At 46.2% G+C, this 25,742-nt stretch overlaps 1 protein-coding gene across 3 annotated transcripts in view; it reads left to right on the plus strand.

The window, feature by feature from the left end:
- The window catches only part of spats2l (spermatogenesis associated serine rich 2 like), a 170,574-nt gene that overhangs the window by 5,570 nt on the left and 139,262 nt on the right, over positions 1–25,742 (plus strand). The window contains exon 1 of one of the 3 annotated variants that reach the window (XM_033023538.1): positions 4,796–5,029. The exons of 1 other annotated variant lie outside the window; for it this stretch is intronic. The gene's annotated coding sequence lies outside the window, so the exon portion shown is untranslated. Of the gene's footprint in view, positions 1–4,795; positions 5,030–25,742 lie in introns of those variants that run through there. One more of the 3 variants, XM_033023536.1, reaches the window with a different exon arrangement.

A 25,742-nucleotide genomic window follows, 5' to 3' on the forward strand; every position in this document is an offset into this window, starting at 1 on the left:
ACATCTATCTATATAACTAAAAGTCTCAACTTGACCAATTCCTGTCTGCGCTTTATATTGATTTTAGAAAACACGCCCCCATATATCGCTATGATTTTTGGTCATCTTACACACAGTCCTCCTCCGCTGAGGCAGCCCTGAGGATTTTTCCGATCGATGAAAAATAAAAAAAATCTTGAGATCAGTTGATTGGTCCTCTCGCCTGTCAATCACCACGATGAAGGTAACACCCCTTCCTGGGGGGGCAGGACTGTAAAACCTCGGATGCCTGGACGTGAGTGAGTCACTCTGGAAGATCCAAAACTGTGATTCTAAGCCAGTGGTTCTTAACCTTTTTGGCCCCATGACCCCATCAGACATTCTTGGTCAGCACTGTAACCCCCGAAACAAAAAAAAAACAAAAAAACAGCCTGATTTATTAAAACATATCTGCTAATGCTCAGTCAATGAATGGGATGGCTGAAATTGCTTTGCAGCCATCAGGCGATCAAAACGAGGACAAATGCTCGACAGGCCACACCTCACGTCAGCGTCGATCACAAACCTATTGCGCGCCTTTGTTTTCAGAGTTATCATGGTTGAGAATCCAGCCTAGGTTGAGGGGGACTGGACCAACAGGATCAGGGCCCTCTTCGAAAGAACAGGACAGGCCTTCACTTTCAGCCAAAACGTGGCGAGCTCTTGTTCCATGAAGTCACTCTTGAGCTGCTCATCTTCACAAATTCGGTAAAATTCAACCTTCGCAGTCACTTCAATATCGCTGATGGCACTGTCTTCAACAGAAAAGGGTCGATGATCCACTTATCACGAGAGCGGTCGTCCAGTCCGGGGAAGTAACGTTCGATGGCTTCACTAATTGCCAGAAGATGGGTTGCGATCTCCTTGTGGAAGTGGCATTCAGCATCTGGCGTAGCATCCAGGAGAGTCGTCAGCTCAAGGAAGATAGTCGTGTCACCGACCTGGACTCTCCTCTGGTAAAGGTGAATCTTTCTCCTGAATGCTGCCACTTTGTCACGAGTCGTGTGTAGCATTGGGAGGTTTCCCTGAAGTGACAGGTTCAAGGAATTCGAAGAAGTCAACTAAGTAAGCAACCTTCATCATCAACAGTTCATCCTGCATCTTTTCATGAAGCTGATTCTCCTTCTCGGTACACCCTCTCTCCAAGAACAGAGCTATTTCCTCTCGAAGTTGAATCACACGATTGAGAACTTCACCACGCGAAAGCCAGCGCACCTCTGTGTGGAATATCAGAACAGTAAAATCGGCGCCCATTTCTTCATACATTGCTTTGAAGATTCTTGAGTCTGTTGCGCTCCCTCGGATGTGGTTGACAATCTTCACCACATCTGAAAGCACTTGTCGAGAATCTTCATCGCTAAAGCATGGCAATGTATCATTCAGTGGGTGAAGGAGACATGGGAAGCGACATCCTTCATGAAGGCTTTGAAGCTGGATCTGCATCAGACCATGGAAGGTGCCCCATCTATACACACCCCGACATGCTCATGTTTGATGAGGAAGGCTTCCAGCATTCTGAACACATCTTCTCCCCAAGTGGTAGTGGCCAATGGCTCCGAGAAAAGGAGTACTCCTCCTTCATGGCTTCTCCATCGAGGTAACAAACGTAGACTAGCAGTTGGGAACATGAGGCAACATCTGTTGACTCGTCCAGTTGCAGTGAATACACTGGACTGCTCTTCACTGCGCTCACTACTTGTAGCAGAATATCATTACTCATATCCGAGATTCGACTTTTGACTGTGTCAATCGAAAGGGAAATCTGCCTAAATGAGCTGCCAGCCCAAGAATCCATTTTTGACAGCTGTTCCCCCAGCACCAACTTCGCTGCTTCCAGAAGGCATGGCTTGATAAGCTCTTCACCGATGGTGTGAGGTTTCTTAGTCTGTGTGATTCGATAAGCAATCCAGTATGAAACGCTGCTTCATTTTAACGAGTGCAGTGACCCATCGAATCAATGCAGGAACCCATGAGTGCGGCTTCTTTTCGTTTGAAATAGTCCACGCACTTCCCCACCAGGTCGCTGTGACAAAACTCCAAATGGATCTTCAGTTTGCTGGGCTTCATGCTCTCGTGGCTCAAAACCTTGGCACAGATTACACATTGCGGCTTGTCCATGGATTTTTGAACAATGCTTGTTAAGCCAAACTTGAGAAATGCTTCACTATGCGTGCGCTTCTTGGCAGACATGGTTCACAACACACACAGTTCGTGTGTGTATACGTAATCACATATGTAAACAAAATACTGTGTGTGGTATGTACCTTTGTTAGGCCCCTAAAAATGGGCTCAACAAATTGATATGTTATTTATGACCCCTTCATGACCCCCCGGAAAAACCCCAAATGGAGGACACGACACCCAGGTTAGGAACCACTAAGCTGTGAATCAACTGAACTGTGAGTCTGCAATGTACTTGCAATAAATTATTTGTTAGCCCTTAATGACAATGCAATGAGTTGCTTGGCAATTTGGTGGCCTGCATTCTGCCTGAAATCCTATGAGATTGAATTTGGTGTCCTGCACTCTGCCTGATATGCTATGGGATTGAATTTGGTGCCCTGCACTCTGCCTGAAATGCTATGAGATTGAATTTGGTGGCCTGCACTCTGCCTAAAATGCTATGAGATTGACTTTGGTGACCTGCACTCTGCTTGAAATGCGATGAGATTGAATTTGGTGGCCTGCACTCTGCTTGAAATGGAATTTTAAGGAACAGCCGTGAGTGAACTGCCAGCCCACCAGCCCTGAGTGACTGAGATGCCAGCCCATCAGCCCTGAGTGACTGAGCTGCCAGCCCACCAGCCCTGAATGATTGAGCTGCCAGCCCATCAGCCCTGAGTGACTGAGCTGCCAGCCCACCAGCCCTGAATGATTGAGCTGCCAGCCCACCAGCCCTGAGTGACTGAGCTGCCAGCTACCAGGCCTGAGTGAATGAGGTGCCAGCCCACCAGACCTGAGTGACTGAGCTGCCAGCCCAAGAATCCATTCGGCCCACAATGTCCATACTAGCATTCTAGACACCAGTCCCTTCGGCCCACAACACCCATACTAGCATTCTAGAAAGCCCCCCCCCACCCCCCCACTGGCCAACAATATTGGAATTGGTGGAGAGGTGGAATATTGCGTTGGGGAACCAGACCTCCCATGTGAACCAATGTGTCCAACTTAGAGTGGTAAGTGTTAAAGGTGTATTCCTGGAAACACATGCCAATTATATTAAGAGGTGCCCTCCTTGTCAGATCCTTCCTGCACCGTGGGAATCTTACTACCAGTGCACTGTGTCCTTGGGGAGGCTGCTATGGAGGAGACGGTTGCAACCTCTTCACAGAGTGCAAAGAGAGTCGGGGGAAGGATTCAAGGGTCCCCATCCCGGTTTATCCCAAACAGCTCTGTAACAATGGACTCCCTGATTTACGGACTGTTCCTAGGGACACATTCAGTGATGGACATCAACTCGGTGAAAGATGCTATTTGGTCTGCCCGAACTTTGTTGACGTCCAAACACAGTGAGATGTCTGTCAGGGAAAAATATGGCCAACTGGCCCATTCCAGATTGCAGGAGTACGTGCTGAGGGACACAATGAAGATCGGTGCAGCCAACACCAAGGATCTGTGGGGGAGGACCACAGTCTAAGCTCCTTCCGCTGCTGGACATTGGGGGGCAGGGTGTAATGGAGACGCCTCCCAAACAAGGCAAGGGTAGAATGATATTTCTGTGAAAACTACCAAATACAACACTAATTAATGTATGTATAGCTGCTGAGAATGTCGGAAGCATTTTTGCACAGTTCTTTTTTATATAGATTTTAATTTTGAATAAATTTTATTTTGATTTTTTTAATTCCCTTCCATGGCACCCTCAAGTCAGCACCATGGCTGGAGGGGAAACATGAGTGCTGGTGTACAATTTTGGTTATAGGAATTATAGGAAGGATGTCAACAAAATAGAGAGAGTACAGAGGAGATTTACTAGAATGTTGCCTGGGTTTCAACAACTAAGTTACAGAGATAGGTTGAATAAGTTAGGTCTTTATTCTCTGGAGCGCAGAAGGTTAAGGGGGGACTTGATAGAGGTCTCTAAAATGATGAGAGGGATAGACAGAGTTGATGTCATCAAGCTTTTCCCTTTGAGAATAGGGAAGATTCAAACAAGAGGACATGACTTCAGAATTAAGGGACAGAAGTTTAGGGGTAACATGAGGGGGAACTTCTTTACTCAGAGAGTGGTAGCGGTGTGGAATGAGCTTCCAGTCGAAGTGGTGGCGGCAGGTTCGTTGGTATCATTTAAAAATAAATTGGATAGGCATATGGATGAGAAGGGAATGGAGGGTTATGGTATGAGTGCAGGCAGGTGGTACTAAGGGGGAAAAGTTGTTCGGCACGGACTTGTAGGGCCGAGATGGCCTGTTTCCGTGCTGTAATTGTTATATGGTTATATGGTTATATGGAGTGCCACCATCATAATGGCCAGGATCAGGTTTTTGAGAAAAACTCTCTATAGAATTTGATTAAATGTATTTTTCTCCTCAATATTTTTGCAAAGCATTGAGCTAAAGGCCCCAGTTTATAATTTAATTGTTAACGCTCAGTGTCTTCCCACTACACTGTGCAGTTTTGCAGAACAGCATGCTGAAAATGCTAAGCGCTTTTAAACAGAATTTGTAATTGTGATTCTGAGCCTTCAGTGGCAATGGTTTATTTTTAAATTTCCCTTCTTCTCTATGTGCTGCAGTGAATGGAAAGATTGAGCGAGACAGGAAGGACAATATTGGCTGAGCATAGGAAGGGCTGCATTTGGCAGGCAGCCGTGTGCTCTGTTTGCACACACTGATAAATGTAGAGAACTTCTTCCAAGAGGTCAGAGCCAGCACTGTCTCAACTATTTTGCCGGCTGAATTGAAGGCTTCATTCACTACAGCCTTTGGATATTTTAGGCTGTGCACCATCAGCCTATCCAGTTCATCTTTACTATCTGCCACAACAGAACTACCAAAGACCTTTCCTCAAGGTAAAGTGAGCTTAATTATTGTCATGGAGCCACACTGCCTTTTTCTTTTACAAAATGTGTTTTCAATTGACTTATCCTTATAGTTCAGTTCAGAGAGTAATTGATTTAATTCTGTATCCTTTGGGATAAAATTGTTTTTCAACCGATTGTTAATCTGGTTTTGCTGAAAGATTTTGCATCTTGATTTTTGTGCACATTCTTTAAATGTGCTCTCTGTGGGAGGTTTGATTTCCTGCAGAGCTGACAGGCAGACCTTGCTTTAGCTTGCTGTGCTGTGTGGATCAGGCTGTAAGCTTAGAAGCAGGAGCTGCTCTGGCAGAGGCTTGTCCGGGGTAGCTGCGACAGACAGCTTGCTGCAGACTGCAGACAGCTTTTGTTTAAAATCTGCAGCATAATTTGGTTGTGGACGGTCATCGGATTCCAACGATTCTTCACCTCTGGTGCAGGCAGGCAGGGAGCTAAGACCCATCACTCTGCTCGGCTACTATTTGTCAGAATACTATGCTGTGCACGGTTAGGGAACAATAATGGAATCCTCTCAGTGCATAGTAAGAGGCAAGTGTGTAGGCTAAAGTCCTCTGACCATTTGCCAACTCCAGTCAAAATCCAGACTTCGGATTTACATATGAATGGATGCCTTCTCTTACTGCTACATTCTGTTTTTATTAAATGTGCTTGGTTTGTGTATAAATACATTGAGATACAAGTTTTTCTCGACCTGCTGTGTTTGTTCTATTTACACAGCTGACAGTCATGGTCCAGACTGAGTCAAGTTGTTCTTCTTTCTCTTAACTTTTCTTTTGTGAACCAAATATTTGGAGCCACTCGTTTACTTTACTGAAATTCAACCTCATGCATGAGTTTCTTTGAATCTTTATGATTGGTTCAACATGTAAAATATTGCATATGCTATTTTATGACCATTGGATATGTTTTGTTTTAAATCTTTTTCAAATCATACAATTTGAAAATAATAGTATGTGTAAAGTAGATTAATTGCTGTTTGACACTACACATCACAATTCGATGTATTGTCAGATAGCAGGGAACAGGAAAGACATGGCGTAGAAAAGCAAATGGCAATTTATGTTAATAGCTTCAAAATGATTTCAGATGCTGCATAAATGTTCGGACTGTTGGGTTATTTCCAGATATTCCATTATGATACACACCAGCTTTTACAGGTCCAGATTACATTGATTTTTACTCCAGCTTTTTAACAGGGATTACATCTAGAACAAAAATATGCAGCTTCATGAGCCAGTAATGTCATTAGTCTAATTCTACTTCAACAAGAATGTCAAACAATTTTACTGAGATAACATAATATGTGGGTTTTTTTTGTTTCCTCTGGCTTTGGATATGACATTGGAAACGTATCATTGCTTGCACTCTAATTACGGATTGACTCAAGATGGTAACTAGTAATGTGGTCAGGATGAGAATAGGGATGAACCACATACGCATATCCGAAGGACCTCAAGGATCCACAAACTGAAAAGTGGCCAACCAGTGAATTCCATATGTGTAAACATGTGCTGTGCATGAAAGATAGAAAGGCTTGTGTTTAAAATTGCATCATTAACAGTGTCAGGACAGCACATTGCCACTGAAGCATTTTGAACTGCACTCTTTGTTGTGCACACAAAGCAAGATCACACAAAGGATATCAACTAATATCTGCTTACAAGAAGATAGCTAACTCATGTGCTTTTATTTGAGAAATGTTTTATTTTCTTCATGCCAGGATGTTGGCACGCTAACGAACAGAGTTAGTACTTGCAGCTTCTCCCTGTGACTGCCCTTGAGAATACGCTGGTGACCTGAACTGCTCAAGTCTGTGGGATGAGAGTACTCCCAAAGAGCTTTGGGTTGAGATTTCCAAGATCTTTGTCCAACATTAATGAATGTGCAAGGCAGGAAGATGTGTGACTTGCAGGGAAATGGGCACCGTGGTGTTTCATGGTGATGTCCTTTTCGGTGGTAAGATGCCAAGGGGAATGTTAACGATGAAATTGTGTGTCCCTTAGCATCATTTAAGAGGGCAGATGGGACTTACGTGCGCCAGCTCAGCCTGTAGATGGCACCTCCAAGAGTATGGCACTCCCTTACCCTAGTAGCACTGGAGTATCAGAGTACATTTTACACTATGAGTAAACCTGCCATGGTTCTGTGCCTGTTACTTCCCATGTGTAGTCACTGAACTGTGATAATGTGTTAGGAGAGGTACTAGGTGAGGGAAGGCGGGAAAATGCAGTCACGTTGCCAGCTTTCCAACAGATGGTTATGTTGCTGCATCAGCAGAAGCCCAAAAGCAAAACATCTCTTTCACCACTGGGTGCAGTTAACAAAGTGAAGATTTAAGGATTAAGATGAGGCAAGACTGTGAAAAACAACCAAGTGGGAGGTGAAGCTTTCTCCATCCACTGTTTTTCCACTTGATGTGGCTCCTGCTCATTGATATCTTTGGTGGAATAGGGATGAATGTTTTTTTGAGCTTTGGTGTTCAGAGCACATTGAAGTTTTCAAAATGGCGTCTGGCCCATGTGCAAATACTTCTGGGCACATTGAGTTAAGGGCCTGTCCCACTTGGGCGTCATTTGCGCGCCATTTACGCGACATCCTAAAAATTGGTTGGCACATCATGATGCGCCCGTGACACGCGTGGTGAGGCGTGGTGGTGTATTCAGTGACGCGCGGTAACGCGCAGCGCCCCCAGGATTTTGTAATGCTCAAAATCCTCGCGCGCCACCTGCATGACGTATCCCTTGCGCACGCCGACGTACTGTTGGCGTATGTTGACGTACTAACGGCGTACGTGTAGTATGTGGTGACGCATGGTTACGCACAGTGATGCACGAACGTTGCCTATGCTAATTTATTATGTGTCACCGTGCATCAACGTCCGTAAACGTGCGCCATCGGCGCGCCATTTGCGCGTCATTTGAGCGCCGCACCACGTGACCACACGAGTATAAAGCGCACGTAGGTTTGAAATTTTTTCACTGGGAAAACCCTTGCCTCGGAGATCGGACTAAGTACGAACGACATCGCAAATGGCTCCCAAAAGAAGCAGGGCCCTCAAGAGCACTTGGCGCACGGCTGTCGTACTGCTAGACGATTTTCGCGCGACAATCATTACCGCCTGCCGCGTAAATGACGCGCAAATTATGCCCAAGTGGGACAGGCCCTTAAGTCCGTATGCGCTTAACATCTGCCAGCAAGTAGGTCGCAATATCAGTCCCTGCTGTTAATTGAAACTCTGTGCTCCAGTCAATGCCCTCTCCTAACCTTACACATGGTGCTGACAGTAAACCACATGATTCCCCACCCCCACAGCTCAATCACCTGCCACATCATCATTTCCAGCCCGCTTTGTTGCTGGATTATTCAAGTTATTGTGCAAGTTAATAGTTCAAGTCGTTCAGAACAGCGAGCAGTGGTGAAAGTGGACATTTGTCTGACTTCAGGTCTTCTGCAGAAACCAATTGTCTCCCAGATGTAAGTGCACTGGTTTGGAGTTTCTGACTGGAAGAACAAGCAGAAGCTTCACAGAGAAGGGTGAGCTCCAGGCAAAGGAAGGGGGAAACAACATCTTTGAATGGACTGTACACAAAATTGCTGGGGAAACTCAGCGGGTGCAGCAGCATCTATGGAGCGAAGGAAATAGGCGACGTTTCGGGCCGAAACCCTTCTTCAGACTGATGGGGGGTGGGAGAAACAAGGCAAAGGGGAGGAGGGGGAGGAGCCCGAGGGCGGGCGGATGGGAGGGTGGGAGGAGACAGCTAGAGGGTTAAGGAAGGGGAGGAGACAGCAAGGGCTAGCAAAATTGGAGGAGAACTTCTTCAAAGTAGGCATACCTTGAGGAGATATCGCAGTGGAGTAGACAAAGTGTTCAAAAGGGAACTGCAGATGCTGGAATATCGAAGGTACACAAAATTGCTGGGGAAACTCAGCGGGTGCAGCAGCATCTATGGAGCGAAGGACCTTCGCTCCATAGATGCTGCTGCACCCGCTGAGTTTCCCCAGCAATTTTGTGTATCTTTGAATGGACTTCTGCTTTAAGAAATAGAGGCTACCGTTAAGCAAAGTAATGATGTTGGACACTGTGTCTGCAGTTAATGAGCAACATGGCTGGTGAGGGGCTGCTTCCAGAACTGAGCAAGCAACATTAACTTGAGTCTGCGGGTGAGGCAGTGGACCATCAAAGGGTTTCGACCTGAAACGTTGCCTATTTCCTTCGCTCCATAGATGCTGCCTCACCTGCTGAGTTTCTCCAGCTTTTTGTCTACCTTCGATTTTCCAGCATCTGCAGTTCCTTCTTAAACATTAACCTGAGTCCTATGTAGGAAGGAACTGCAGATGCTGGTTTACAATGGAGCGACTGGGCTTATATTCAATGGAATTTAGAAGGATGAGAGGGTATCTTATAGAAACATATAAAGTTATTAAGGGATTGGACAGGCCAGATGCAGGAAAAATTTTCCCCATGTTGGGGAAGTCCAGAACCAGGGGTCACAGTTTAAGAATAAGGAGTAGGCCATTTAGGACTGAGATGAGGAAAAACTCCTTCACCCAGAACGTTGTGAATCTGTGGAATTCTCTGCAACAGTAGACAGTGGAGGCCAATTCACTGGATGAATTCAAGAGAGAGTTGGATATAGCTCTAAGGGCTAATAGAATCAAGGGATATGAGGAGAAAGCAGGAACCAGTCTGAAGAAGGGTCTTGACCCGAATCCTTCTGTCGAGGGATGCTGCCTGTCCCGCTGAGTTACTCTAGCATTTTGTGTCTAAGCAGGAACGGAGTGCTGATTCTGGATGATCAGCCATGATCACATTGAATGGCGGCGCTGGCTCAAAGGGCCGAATGGCCTACCCCTGCACCTATTTTCTATGTTTCTATGTTTCTAAAATGAAGATGGACACAAAAGCTGGGGTGGCCAGCAGAACAGGCAGCATCACTGGAGGGAAGGAATCGGTGATGTTTCGGGTCAAGTCCCTTCTTCAGGTAGTCTGACGAAGGGTCTCAGCCTGAAACGTCACCCATAAACGAGTTCAGTCTGTATTATACTGAAGAGGAATCTGAGTCCTTCTTTCAAACAGACTGACCGAGGCACTGTGAGTGGACTGGATAGGAGCTGGTGCCACAGGTCAGCAGCTCTGTGGAGGAGGTCTTCTCAACCTTGATTTCAAAGTGTGCACATATCATCGTTTACCTATTTATTCACTGAATCATTTGGCTTTACTTTTGATCTTTGATCTTTTCTTATTTATAGAGGTGCGATAGTGTAGCAGGTAGTGCAGCTGCCTCACAGCTGTGATGATTCTGACTTCAGGTGCTGTAGGTGTGATGGTTTCCCCCTGTGACATGAGAGTTTCCCGAGAGTGCTCCAGTTTCTCCCACATCCCAAACGATGGGTTAATTGGCGACGGTAAATTACTCCGTGGAGTAGTTCCGTGGCAACATTAATCAAAGGGGAGTTGATGGATATGTGAGAGAGAGAGTGTGTAGGAAGGAACTGCAGATGCTGCTTTAAACCGAAGATAGACACAAAAAGCTGGAATAACTCAGACAGCATCTCTGGAGAAAAGGAATGGGTGACGTATTGGGTAGAGACCCTTCTTCAGACACTTTTTCAGTGAGAGAGTAAGTGGCAGGGCTAGAACGAAGTACAGAATGGAATTGCTCTGCTGAGAGCTGGCATGAATGCAATGGGCTGAGCGGTCTCCATCTGTGTTGTAATAAGTAACTACATGAGTAAAATTCATGTATTTTACAAGCTGAAATGTATTTGCTTTTGCACTGGGAATGCTCAAGGTGAGATTATATCTATCCCCTGAGTCACAGATTGATGAATCCCTGGAATGTTTGCATAAGGACTTGCATAAGGACTTCCGCAAGGACCTGTTGGAATGCCCTAGCTCTCTACGGAAATTACATTTAATCGCTTCTAACCCCCGCCCCCATGAAAGTGATCACAAAGAGATTCTGCATACCTTTTAGTTCAAATGTTCACCTACTTTTCAGTTCCGGAGTGTTTTATTATTAGTTCTTGTAACTATTTTCAACATTAATTACAGCTTTACTGAGGGTTTTCATTCTTGGGATTAATTTTGTGAGGCACTTTTTATTTACTCTTTAAAGCCAGTTTTGTTTTCCATGTCCTGAGAAAAGCCCTTGCTGTGTGCAACGTCACTAGTTCACAAATCAATGATGGGACTCCAGCAGAATTGGAACCAGATGACAAGAGAGAGGATTGAAAAGACACCCGTGCATATTGAGGTTTTTATAGGCGCCTGAGTCTTCAATGTCTAGTGGTCTACTGAGAAGGGGTTTGTTTTAAATTTCAAAAATAAGCTTCATTCATAATAAAGCATATATATATATATACTTGAGTATGAAAGGAAGAAAAGAGTTTAGGCCTCTGTAAATTCACTGTGATTATACAGTATCATTAGTTGTTCACATTAGTACACATCTGTAGTGTTATAAATCACCATTGCTGCTCGTGTGACCCACTAAGGCAATATAACATTTGATTGTTTGAAGAGCTTCCATTCAGGATCCAGAGCAGGGGTCAAAAACTCTCGACTTGCAGTCCTTCCCTGCAGAGACTTTATTTTGGTTGCACCAGGATCAGTTCCCCTGTCAGTACATACTCCTGCAGTCTGGAATGTGCCAGTCTGTAACACACTAACCTTATAGACATCTGGAAGAGCAAAGAGTTTCAAGCAGACCAAAGAGCTTTGTTGATAATCTTCACTGTGTGCATCCCTGGGAACAACCCCTAGATCAGAGAGTCCTCGCAGTCTGCAAACAGGTGGACAACTGTCTCATCCTAAGGTGGGCGGTGGGAGCAAGATTCAGAACGTATAAACTACTCACACTACCAGCCAAGTAAGGACTTAGTGCTTGTTGGTGACTTCTGGCCATGATGCCAGATGATCTGGACATTCTGCTTAGCAATCATCTCGCAGGATCCATCGTGGTTAAACAGTGTCCACAGGATTCCTGTGTACATCTCTGCCTGATAAACTATTTCAACATCAGTAGAACTAAGTTAGAGAACTTTCCCAACCTGCTGTAAGAACCCCTGAAACATAGACACCACAGTGGCATGTGAGAGGGTTATTCTTCACACCCTTGCCTTGGAACTAAGGAAGGATTCACCTTAAATTAATGAGACGATCTTGGAAGTGCAGGTTTGCTCAGTGGACAATGCCTGACGTCGTTATGCTGGCACTCTGACAGGAATTATATTTGTTTTTGTTTCTCCAATTGATTTGTTTGTGTGTGAGCAGAATGCTATCTTTACCGAAGTAACAACATATCATTACATGGAATTACACCCCAATGGTGATAACTGGCCTCTATGGGTTAAATTGTGAGGAGACATTATACAATACTGGATGCATTCCCTGGAATATAAAACATTAAGATGCAAATGTATTCGTTTTCGAGACTTTAAGGGGAATTGATGCAGTTAAGAGAGACAAAATTGTCATCCAGTGCTAAGGGGCCAAGTCTAAAAATTAGAGCCAGGCTTTTCATGGGATCATTGCATTTATAGTTATTCATACAGAGGGTAACCAATTACCCCCTAAAATGAGTGGTGAGAGGGCAAATGCTGGCACTTTCTCTATAGCCGTCCATTATGTTTAACACCCATCTTGTCGACAGTCAGAACTCAGGATACAGTGACCCCCAAGTAGCTGCATGCAACACTCTTGTCATTCAATGGGCTATCTGTCTTTCCTCAATAAAAGTCACTGTCTTGGTGAGATACTGCATGTTATACGTGCAGTGTGCAGAATTCCCTTGGTAACCTTTAACTAATGCAGGATGTGAACTCATAAAAGACACAGTGTGATTTTTTCCATTTTTAGTCTCTGGAACCACGAATGACGTTGTAATGATTAGCCATTTGAGAGTTTCAGACAAGGGTTTTGTTATATATTCAAAATAACTCAAATTTAAATCCAATATATTGAATTGAGTGTTTTTAGCCATTTGCATCAGTGGAAATATGCATTCTATGGCTTTGCCAAACAGAGGTAGTTTTAGTGTGTATGGAGGAACTTCAGATGCTGGTTTAAACCGAAGACAGACACAAAATGCTGGAGTAGCTCAGCGGGTCAGACAACATCTCTGGAGAAACGGAATAGGTGACCTTTGGGGTCGAGACCCTTCCTCAGGTAGTTTTAGAATGGGGTCGTTTTCTCTTATACTACCATTTGATAAAATTCTGAAATAATGTGTTAAATCCAGACATGGCAGAGGGACAATTTCTGTGTCTGGTTCAGAAAGAGCCAGTGTTTGCATTGTCGAAAATAAATCAATATGTTGCCCTGCCCCAAAGGAATATGGCACAATCTCTTTCAAAGGATCTAGACTCGAATATAGTAACTTACTGCAGATAGTGTTGGCTGACTGGAAAATCTAAGACAAAACAGATGTTGCTGTGGAAAGACCACCTCGGGATAACTTGGGAATAAAGAGCTTCCTCCAGCAGATTTCATTAATAAATCCATGCCAGTGCTTTAGCTTAAACATCATGCAGAGATCAGCAGGTAGGCTTTCTCACGAGAATCGGATCTGTGGGAAATATACGTTGGCTGGTGTACACCCATTAGGAAGGTGGTCAGCAGTTTTGACGATAATGGCCGAAGCTGACTCATTAGTGTCAGAGACAGGAGGAAGGCTGCAACCCTAAACCTCACCCCACTGAGGCCTTCATGTAACCCCACTGTTCCCGCGTGTGTGGCTCACGCATCGGACTCATGAGCCACACTCGATCCTACAAGACATGAGACTGCGCAACCATGCTATCGTCATCTACAAGGCCACCACCAAATTAAGAGAAATAGATGAATGATCAAAGACCATGCATAGGACCAATACACTTCAAGTACGCAGGAGACCTTCATATAGATCAAGTCATATATCGGTCTGAATACAGATTGTACTTCAGCTATTTATATACCTGTACTACACTAAATGGGACCCATTGGGTCCCATGATCACAAGGGAGGGCTGGTCCCCTAACGCAATATTCCACCCCTCCACCAATTCCAATATTGGTGGCCAGTTGGGGGGGGGGGGGGGGCTCTTTCTGAGCGCTAGTATGGGTGTGTGGGCTGAAGGGACTGGTTTCCCGAGGTATGGACATTGTGGGCCGAATGGATTCTTGGGCTGGCAGCTCAGTCACACAAGCCTGGTGTGCTCGCAGCTTACTCACTCATTGCTGGTGGGCTGGCAGTTGACTCATGGCTATTCCTTGAAATTCCATTTCAAGCAGGGTGCAAGGCCACCAAATTCAAGTGCATTTTCAAGCCATTTCAAGCAGGGTGCAAGGCCACCAAATTCAAATGCAGTTTCATACCATTTCAACAGGGTGCAAGGCCACCAAATTCAAGTGCAATTTCATATCATTTCAAGCAGGGTGCAAGGCCACCATATTCAAATGCAGTGTCATACCATTTCAAGCAGGGTGAAACCACCATAAAACCATCGTAAAACCTCATAAAGCACCACAAAAGACCACAAAACCGCATAAAAACCACACTCATCAAAACCGACGCTAGGGTCGGGTGAGCGGGCATAGGGAAGAGTAGTGGGATATATCTCCGGTTTTTTCACTTCTTTGTTAGTTTAGGGGTTTTTCTTTTTTCTCTTTCGTGTCTTATTCGAAATACTTTCTTTTCTTTATCTTTTCCTCTTCCTTTCCCTTCTTTCCTTTTTTCTTTTTTCCGATTTAGTCATTAATTGTTATGTCGATTACTTTCTCCTTGTATAATTGCTTCTAATAAAATAAATATTAAAAAAAAACACACTCACAGTTCAGTAGCCATTCAGTGTGTTCAGTTGATTCACAGCTCAGACACTGAGTTGTGACCTCTCCCTCCCCATCTTGCAGAGACTGAGCCACGCCCACACTTCCGGGTTTGTGGCCCCTCCCCCTCCCACTTGAAGGGGCGTGGCCTACATGGCGTGATTGACAGGAGAGAGAATCTCAACATTTTTAAACACTAATAACTCTTTTATTTTTCAACAATGGGTAAATTCCTCTGCACCTGAAGAGCGGATGGGGACTGTGAGTAAGTTGGCCAAAAATAGCAGCTGTAAGTGGTAGCGTTTATTTCTAAAATCAATATACAGTGCAAACAGGAAGTGGTCAAGTTTAGACTTTTAATTATATAGATAGATATTTTTAATGTTTATTACTTTTCTGGCAAACAACTTATGAAAATTGCTCCAGTTATTTTTAAAATGAACTTGGCCTGAATTAATGAACAATAAACAGTAAACCTTGGCCTGAATTAATGAACAATAAACAATTTCAATGCATCATAATTTATTGTTATATCTGGATTCTGAGCATAACCATGAATTCTTTATGAATATAATTTTCTTTCAATTTTGGTAGTAACATATTTACTCTTCCCCCATTAACTCACTGAAAATGAATAGCATCATATTGACCGTAAATGGTATAGTCAAGAGCCAAAGTGTTTTATTGTCATATGGCCTAGATATGACATTCTTACTTGCTGCAGCATAACAGTAAACATAGTACATAGTACACATATAATAAATGAGAAAAAAAAGTTCTGTGAGTATTTATACACATACTCACATATACACATACAGATCATATATATATATATACACACACACACACGCACATGTACACATAAAAATAAAAACAAACAATAATAGTGCAATAATAACAATAATAGTCTATGTCGTTCAGAGTTTATTTGACGTTGTAATGTTTAATAGCCTGATAGCTGGAAGGAAGAAACTGTTCCTGAACCTGGAATTTACTGTTACAGTTTTCAGGCTTCGATAGTTCTAAACCACTGTACAATTTACTAAATATTCATTGAGAAATCCCATGAATAGAAATTTCAGACTACATTGAAATTGAAATTGTCCCTCAGTCTGAAGAAGGGTTTCGGCCCAAAACGTTGCCTATTTCCTTCGCTCCATAGATGCTGCTGCACCCGCTGAGTTTCTCCAGCATTTTGTCTACCTTCGATTTTCCAGCATCTGCAGTTCCTTCTTAAATACTCACAGCACGTGCCTGGTGTGCATGAAGCACGGCGACTGGAGGAGCGGTAGCGCTGCCCCGGGACCGTGAGGGAACGACCCACCATCCCCTCTTCCCCCTTCTCCATTCACCCCTCACATCTGCCCTTGTTGCGAGTGCGGGGATGGGGAGAGAGAGCAGTGTTGCGGGGTATGGAAGAGACCCTGGTGCGAGCCTCACCCCTGAAGAATGAGGACATTTCAGATGCCCTGGTGTGGAACGCCTCATCCTGGGAGCAGATGCGGCATAGACGGAGGAATTGGGAGTAGGGGATGGAGTCCTTACAGGGAGCAGGGTGGGAAGAACTGTAGTCCGGATAGCCATGGGACTCAGTAGGTTTATAGTGGATGTCGGTCAGAAGTCTATCACCTGCGATGGAGATAGTGAGGTCAAGGAATGCTAGGGAAGTGTCGGAAATAGTCCAGGTGTATTTGAGTGCCGGATAGAAATTGGTGGTGAAGTGGATGAAGTCAGTCAGTTGTGTGTGGGTGCAGGAAGTGGCACCAAAGCAGTCGTCGATGTAACGGAGGTAGAGGTCAGGGATGGGCCCTGGTATGCCTTAGCCTTAGCCTATGGTATATTGTAATGAGCTTCCAAAGGTAAAACCTTTATAAAATAGTTAATGCAATGAAGCTCCAATTTCAAAAATAAATGCCTGGGAATTTAACTGTGGAAACATTAACACATAAATGCTTAAGCATGTCAAAATGCTTTCTGCTCTTTTAATATTTAAAGTAAGGTGGCTAATGCTTCAGTCGACAAACAAAAAACATCTGAATGCATTAAAGGCCTTTCCCACTGCGGCGACCTAATTTGCCAGTTTAGAAGAGTTTGTGCTCGACTCAAACTTGCAGCATGGCCGACACGTGCAATGGCGGCAACCCTGTCAGCAGCGCGTTATTTTTTTTCAACTTTTTTTATTTTTTTTAGTATGTTTTAAAGTATGTTTTTAATGGTTCTTTGTGTGTTTTGTGTGGGGGGTGGTGTGGGGGGGGTGAGGAGGAAACCGTTTTGGCCGCCTCCTCCATGGAGAGGCGACTTTTTCCAGGTCGCCTCCCCGTGGCCTAACAGCAAGGATCGGGCGGCCTTTCCCGGAGACGCGCCCGGGGCTTCAGCGGCGGGCGCAGCGTGGACTCTCGGCGTGGAGCGGGTGAGCCCTCGCTGGGGCTCGCTGGAGGGGAGCGCTCCGTTTCGCTGGCCCGGGGCAGCCGGCAGCCTGAAGCCGCGGTCTGCACAGTTCCAGCTGGCGTGGCGTCCGCAGCCCGGGATCCCTCGTGGGGGACCCGGGGGAAGAAGAAGCCATCACTGCCGGCCCTCGGCCAACTTCTACCGCGGGCGCGGTGGCGACTTACCATCACCCCTGGAGGGGGGCTTCTACCGCCGGCCCTGCGGTCTGCGGTGCTTCTGGCTGCGGCGCGGCGGGAACTTTAAATTTTAATTCTTCGACCGCCGGCCTGCGGTCTACACCAACTTAAAGCCGGTGGGGAAGAGCCGACTCTGGACTTACCTGGACTTGTACCATGTCCTTTTACCATCTGGAGGGTTGAGGTCCCGACCACGGGGGAAAATGGAGGAGGACTGGCCAAATTGTGTGCCTTCCACCACAGTGATGAATGCTGTGGTGGATGTTTATGTTAAATTTTTATTGTGTTTTGTGTGTGTTATTTATAATTGTACCGCTGCTGACATATTCATTTCACTTACACTTATGTGCAATGTGACAAATAAACCGTATTGTATTGTATTGTATTGTATTGTATTGTATTGTAGGAGGTCCTCGGAAGTCACTGGAACTCTCCTTCATGTTCGAGGGAAGTTCCCGCATACTAGACTGTTTGGTCGAGTAAAATTTTCAGCATGTTGAAAAATTTTTGCTTTCGCTTTTGATTTTTAATTCCACGTCACTGCTGGCAAGATCTTAAATTGTATCTTTATGATTAAGAAATCATGAATAGGATTAGTGTAGGAAGGGACTGCAGATGCTGGTTTATACTGAAAATAGACACAAAAAGCTGGAGCAACTCAGCATCTGGAGAGAAGGAATGGGTGTCTATCTTCATTAACCTGCCTCAAATATATGATGTTTTTAATCTCTAGAGTCTGTAGCAAATTAATAGTATTCAAAGCTAACCTAAAAAGAAACCCCCCTACAAAGGTCCATGTCTGTGGTGAGAACAACCCCTTTCTGATATTAAATTCAAGTGGCAGTGCAGCCATTGAAGATAGCGGAGTCAGGGGACATGGGGAGAAGGCAGGAACGGGGGACTGATTGTGGATGATCAACCATGATCACATTGAATGGCGGTGCTGGCTTGAAGGGCCGAATGGCCTACTCCTGCACCTACTGTCTATTGTCCATTGTCTACATTATAAAAGTGTATACAATGGAAAATAAAAATGGAGGAGGGTTTTTGTTTAATTAAATTAAATTAAATGAAGTATTAAATTACCATGAAATATTCATGTGAGCAATGGCGGCATGGTGGTGCAGTGGTACAGCCCCAGGGACCTGGGTTCGATCCCGACTACGGGTGCTGTCTATATGGAGTTGGTTCGTTCTTCCCAACTCGATATGGTATAATTGGTTTGGTATAAATGTAAAATAGTCCCTAGAGTGTGCAAGGTAATGTGTGTGGATCGCTGGTTGGTTTGGGCTCAGTTTTCCGAAGGGCCTGTTTCTGCACTGTATCTCTAAACTAAAATAAACTAAACTAAACTAAATTCAGATCCCCAAAACTGGTTCTTAAATAGAGCTGATGGGTACTATACTATAACAAATTCACTTGATCTCTATGTGTTAGATGCTAAAATTCACAGAATATTTTACAATGAGGCTATTGAAAAAAAGCTTAAACTCATGACTGTTGAAGCGATTTCGCCTGGAGCAGAGCCTATAGTTATAGGGGAGAATCGCAACACATCTACCAGCTTTGGTGACTAATGGCCATGAACATTGGTCCTTTTGCCTTCATTGTTCCAGTACACCATTTGTAGATTTATTGACATATCTATACTATTACTAAAAGTCTCATCTTGACCACTTCCTGTCTACGTTGCAAATACACTTTAGAAAAAACGCTACCCTATATCCCTATGATTTTTTTCGACATCTTTCTCACCGTCCTCCTCTCCCCCAAGGTTTTTTCCAATTGGTGAAATAATAAAAAAGTTATGAATGTTTAAAAAATTGCGAGATCAGCAGATTGGTCTTCTCGACTGTCAGTCACCATGATGAAGGTAACACCCCTTCCGGGGGCCAGGAGAATAAAGCCCCAGAGGCCGGACATGTGTCAGTCACCCCGGAAGACCGTGAGTGAGAGTTGAATCCAGAACTGTGAGTCGACGCTGTGAGTGAACTGAACTGCGAGTCTGCACTGTGCTGCTTGAACTGATTTGAAGGGTTGGTCTGCAAACTGTGCTGCTTGAACTGATTTGAAGGGTTGGTCTGCAAACTGTGCTGCTTGAACTGAATTGAAGGGTTAGTCTGCAAACTGTGCTGCTTGAACTGAATTGAAGGGTTGGCCTGCAAAGTGTGCTGCCTGAACTGAATTGAAGGGTTGGTCTGCAAACTGTGCTGCTTGAACTGAATTGAAGGGTTGGTCTGCAAACTGTGCTGCTTGAACTGAATTAAATTGTTGGTCTGCAAACTGAGCTGCTTGAACTGAATTGAAGGGTTGGTCTGAAAACTGTGCTGCTTGAACTGAATGTCACGCTCATTTCGGAAGTCCCGCTCACTGTGGAAGTCCCGCTCAGGGGAGAGGCCGTGCTCATCCCCACTTGAATAGATTCAAGAGAGGTTTACTGTCATATATATGTTGTGAGTGAAGGTGTGAGTGTGTATGTGTGAGTGATGGTGTGTGCGTGAGATGGTGTGTGTGAGATGGAGTGTGTGTGTGTGTGAGATGGAGTGTGTGTGTGTGTGAGATAGAGTGAGTGGTCTGTGAGATGGAGTGTGTGTGTGATGGAGTGTGTTTGTGTGTGATGGAAGGTGTGTGTGTGTGTGAGCCCAACAGCCGTGAGTGAGTCAACTGCCAGCCCACCAGCCGTGAGTGAGTCAACTGCCAGCCCACCTGCCGCGAGTCGGCTGCCAGCCCACCTGCCGTGAGTGAGTCGGCTGCCAGCCCACCGGCCATGAGTGAGTCGCTGCCAGCCAACCAGTTGTGAGTGAGTCGACTGCCAGCCCACCAGCCTTGAGTGACTAAGCTGCCAGCTCATCAGCCGTGAGTGACTGAGCTGCCAGCCCACCAGGCCCAAGTGACTGAGCTGCTAGCCCACCAGGCCTGTGACTGAGCTGCCAGCCCACCTGTCCCATGACTGAGCTGCCAGCCCACCTGTCCAGTGACTGAGCTGCCAGCCCACCAGGCCTGAGTGATTGAGCTGCCAGCCCACCAGGCCTGAGTGACTGCCAGCCCACCGGGCCTGAGTGATTGAGCTGCCAGCCCACCAGGCCCGAGTGACTGAGCTGCCAGCCCAAGAATCCATTCATCCCACAATGTCCATACTAGCCCTCTGGAAACCAGTCCCTTCGGCCCACAACACCCATACTAGCGCTCCCAAAAGCCCCGCACACTGACCACCAATATGGAATTGGTGGCGAGGAGGACTATTGCGTTGGGGGACCAGCCCTCCCGTGTGAACATGGAACCCAACGGGTCCCCCTTAGTCTAGTTACATTTAAAACCATTTAAAATTTTAACCAGAACATATCTTGTTTGCAGATGTAAAAGTCCTCGGAATGGAAAGGAGCAATCTGACCTTAGTCAGGTTGTCCTGTACGTCTAGTTTGACCAAAACTTTGCTGGCAGCTTTTTACACAACTTCTGGTATTTCTGCTCAGCCCAGCCCTCAATGAACTTTATGATTCTTCCGATCAGTTATGTGTTCTCAAACTTGAATGATCTTCACTGACTGAGAATTAAGATAGTTAAAATGGATCATGTGTGGGCAGATGAGATTAGTTTGTCTTGGCATCATGTTGGGCAGTCATTGTGGGCCGAAGGGCCTGTTCCTGTTCCTGTTCCATACTGTTCTATGTTCCATATGCAAATGGCTTCCTTAATGCTATAATTAAAAAGTAAAAGGGTGCAAATTTCAGTCATTTGGAATGAAGTCTTTAACTATACAACCCAATTCAAGATCTCTGTTGGTAAATTATTACCTCGTGAAGTTACTGTGTTGCCACGTTTATTGGTACAGTTAGTAACCTTATCTGAACAGTAATACTGAAGCAGGTGCAAATGGCCAGTACTAATAAACTTGACCAAGTGGGACCCATTGTGTGTCCCGTCCCCTCAACGCCCGGTTGTGGAGGGGGGGGGGCCGACTGCGGCGTCACGCACACATACTAACCACCCCCCCCCCCCCACACACACACACACACACACACTAACCTTCCCCCTTGATATTAATATTATTCATTTGCTCTTTTTCCCACATCCCCCGCCCATCCTACTCACGCATAGCCCCCAACTACGCAGGCGCTGTTAGAGAGGGAGAGGGAGGGGGTAGAGGTGGAGGAGGTAGAGAGGGAGAGGGTGAGGGGGGTAGAGAGGGAGGGGAGAGGGAGAGGGAGGGAGGTAGATATTGACGGGTAGTGGGGGCGCAGCATCACAGGGGAGGGCTGGTCCCCGAACGCAATACTCCACCACTCACCCATAGGTCCCAATACTCACCACTCCAGCACAGAGGGAGGGGGTGTAGAGAGGAAGAGGGGGGGGCAGAGAGGGATGGGGGGGGGCAGAGAGGGAGTGGGGCAGAGAGGGAGGGGGCAGAGATGGAGTGGGGGCAGAGAGGGAGGGGGCAGAGAGGGAGGGGGGCAGAGAGGGAGTGGAGCAGAGAGGGAGGGGGTAGAGAGGGAGGGGGCAGAGATGGAGGGGGGCAGAGAGGAAGGGGGGCAGAGAGGGAGTGGGGGCAGAGGGAGGGGGGCAGAGAGGGAGGGGGTAGTGAGGGAGGGGGATAGAGAGGGTGGGGGTAGAGAGGGTGGGGGTAGAGAGGGAGGGGTAGAGAGGGAGGGGGTAGAGATGGAGAGGAATAGAGAGGGAGGGGGGATAGAGAGGGAGGGGGGTGCTGAGGGGGAGGGGAGCAGAGGGGGGGGGGGGTAGAGAGGGAGGGGGATAGAGAGGGAGGGGGTAGAAATGGAGGAAGATAGAGAGGGAGGGGGTAGAGAGGGATGGGCGTAGAGAGGGAGGGGTAGAGAGGGAGGGGGATAGAGAGGGAGGGGGTAGAAATGGAGGAAGATAGAGAGGGAGGGGGTAGAGACGGATGGGGGTAGAGAGGGAGGGGTAGAGAGGGAGGGGGATAGAGAGGGAGGGGGATAGAGAGGGAGGGGGATAGAGAGGGAGGGGAGTAGAGAGGGAGGGGTAGAGAGGGAGGGGGCAGAGAGGGAGAGGGATAGTGAGAGAGGGGGTTAGAGAGGGAGGGGGTAGAGATGGAGGGGGTAGAGAGGGAGGGGGGTAGAGAGGGAGGAAGGGTAGAGAGGGAGGAAGGGTAGAGAGGGAGGGAGGGTAGAGAGGGGAGGTAGAGGGAGGGGGAGGACAACTTGTTCTATTAGATCTTATTTGGTTGTGCACGCCAGGTTGATTGCATTGGTGGAAACACGTGAAGGTTGCAATCTCCCACCCCTGTCCCATTGTGATGTTATATGTAAATGAGATCCTTTGTGATTGGACGTCTGTGAGATGGTACTGTGACATCATCAATGGAGAGTGTTGCAAGAGTCTCCACTGAAAAGCTTAATTTTTTTAAATAAACGATTAAAACTTTAAAAACTTCAGAAATATAGTTTGGAATCTGACAGGAAGTTGTTTATCCCATCAAGGGAAAAAATGTGAGTAACATGTTTGAAAATGGGAAGGCGGTGGCCAAGCGTTTTGGAAGCAGATACAAATTAAGGAGATTAAAAGAAAGTCAACACAACCCTGCAAACACACGGAAATTTAGAATGTTGAGAACAAAGGGAAGTTTTAGTATAATCCTTAGTACTATAAAACTCTGATCTTTGATGTGGATGTGTGGGTGTGTATTTATTTGTTCGTGTGTGATCACATCTACTCAAAGAAACGACGAGCTAACAGGAAAATGTTTACATATTCCAGTAGAGATTTATCCCCTGGAGTCAAAAATCGGCTTACCTGAAAATTTCAAGCTTTATTTTTTGAATTATTCATGAAAATGTTCAAAAATTTCAAATAACTTAGATAATAAATAAGCAGATGACGTCACAATGGGTCTTCTCGCACGGTCTGTGTGCACTGTTTTCCACGCGCAGCTTGCTCTGCACTGTTTTCCATGCGCTGCGAGTGACGTCACCCACCCCCTCAACTCGCAGTCCTTTTATCGCTCCCCGCTCGCCGTGGCCCCGCCCGCTCGCAGTCGGCCGCGGCCTTCCTTGATTCCACATCCACCCGCAGCCCTCTCTCTGTCTCTGCCCACGAGCGAACCAGCCCTCCCCTGTGACGAACCCTGCCCCCCAGGCTCTGGATTGAAGTCGCTGAACATGTAGTAATTTGGTTGACGCCAGCCCCGCTCCCCGCTGCCTGTTCCCTACTACCCTCCTCCTCTCTCCCTCTGTGTCCCTCTCTGTGCTTCTGTGTCCCTCTCTATGCCTCTGTGTCCCTCTCTGTGTCCCTCTCTTTGCCTCTGTGTCCCTCTCTGTGTCTCTGTGTCCCCCACTGTGCCTCTGTGTCCCTCTCTATGCATCTATGTCCCTCTCTGTGTCCCTCACTGTCCCTCTCTGTCCCTCCCTGTGTCCCTCTCTGTGTCCCTCTCTGTGCCTCTGTGTCCCTCTCTATGCCTCTGTGTCCCTCTCTGTGTCCCTCTCTATGCCTCTGTGTCCCTCTCTGTGTCCCTCTCTTTGCCTCTGTATCCCTCTCTGTGTCTCTGCGTCCCTCTCTCTCTACCCGCTCTCTCCCTAGCCGTGCCTGCAAGTTGGGGGCTATGCGTGAGTGGATAGGGCAGGGGATGGGGTAAAAGGAGTGAATGAATAATATTAATATAATATCAACCTCTCCGTTCTCACAGCATGGCAACGGAGGCGTTTGCCTGACCGTAACTCAGAATATTGCCTGTGGAAAAAGTCAAAAATTCTCCCATTGCAAAAATGCATCTTCACCCTTGCTGCAACGGTGTGGTACTCTTACGGGCCTGTCCCACTCTGGCGAATTTTCAGGCGACTGCCGGCGACTGTCAAATGTAGAACACACACACATTACTTCCTTCACCAGCCCGTTATGCAGGCGGGGGGCAGGGCAAGTGGGGGGAGCGCTGTCTGTCTCAAATTCACACGGTGCAAAGCCAATGTGATACAAACACACCGCAATGAACAGGAAGGTTGGCGCTGTAATTAAGATGGTGAAAGCACAGTGTACGGGAAGGGTCACGTAAGTCCTTTAAAAGAGGGGGGGGGAGAAGGGGGGAGAGGGGGGAGAAGGGGGGAGACGGGGTGGGGAGAAGGAGTGGAGACAACTTTTACTACTTTCACTACTCTCCATGGCGGATTCATTCTGGTCGCCGCTAATTTTTCAACATGTTGAAAAATTCCCGGAGACCATAATGAGACTGTGAATAGTTCCCAGAATGCGGGAAGTCCTCACGACCATGAAGGCGACTCCCCGACAACCAGCCACGAAATTGTGGTGACCATGTGGCGACTGCAGAATCTCCTGCAGTCGCCTAAAAAGTCACCTAAGTGGGACAGGCCCATTATGCACTCCAGTCTTGATGAAGCTTGTTTATAGATGCAATGAACATATTGACGACAGTCAGTTGGCAGTATATGCAGAGAATACTTATAATGATGACACTCAATATAGCACAACATTCCAGCCAAATCTGGTGAAGGAACAAATGATGCAGAAAAGGAGAGACCAGGTTAAAATACGTTCACCAAAAAAACATTACATTAGTGCTGGTTTTAAAGGTTGGCAAAGACAGCGATTTTCTGGCAGTAACACAAATGTGCTTTTTTAAAATTCAGTCGTTGCCTTAAATGAAAATGGTGTTTCCCTAATGAAAACATCCAGTGGAATTTTGCACAGCCACTGACACTTAGCCATGCATCTGTGACTCAAGAAGCACAGACAACATTCCCACAAATTGGCAAATTGACCAAAAAATGTCCGGGTGGAGGAAGCGAGTTCCTGATTCAATACGGTCAAGATCTAAAAATTGTCATGGAGGAAATCTACTCGAGGTCATAGTTCCTTCATACCAGCACAGAAAGCAGTGGTCAGGAGCAACATCCAGGTGTAGCTGGCAGATGACAGAGGATTCTGATGACAGCACCTGGTGTATTGTGTGCAGTTTTGTTCTCCTAATTTGAGGAAGGACATTCTTGCTATTGAGGGAGTGCAGCATAGGTTCATGAGGTCAATTTCCGGGATGGCGGGACTGTCATATGATGAGAGAATGGAGCGACTGGGCTTGTATGCACTGGAATTTAGAAGGATGAGAGGATATCTTATAGAAACATATACAATTATTAAGGGATTGGACACGCTAGATGCAGGAAACATGTCCCCGATGTTGGGGAAGTCCAGAACCAGGGGCCACAGTTTAAGAATTAGGGGTAGGCCATTTAGAACTGAGATGAGGAAAATAATTTTTCACCCAGAGAAATGTG

Source organism: Amblyraja radiata, chromosome 7 (assembly GCF_010909765.2).
Source record: "Amblyraja radiata isolate CabotCenter1 chromosome 7, sAmbRad1.1.pri, whole genome shotgun sequence".
NCBI lineage: Eukaryota > Metazoa > Chordata > Chondrichthyes > Rajiformes > Rajidae > Amblyraja > Amblyraja radiata.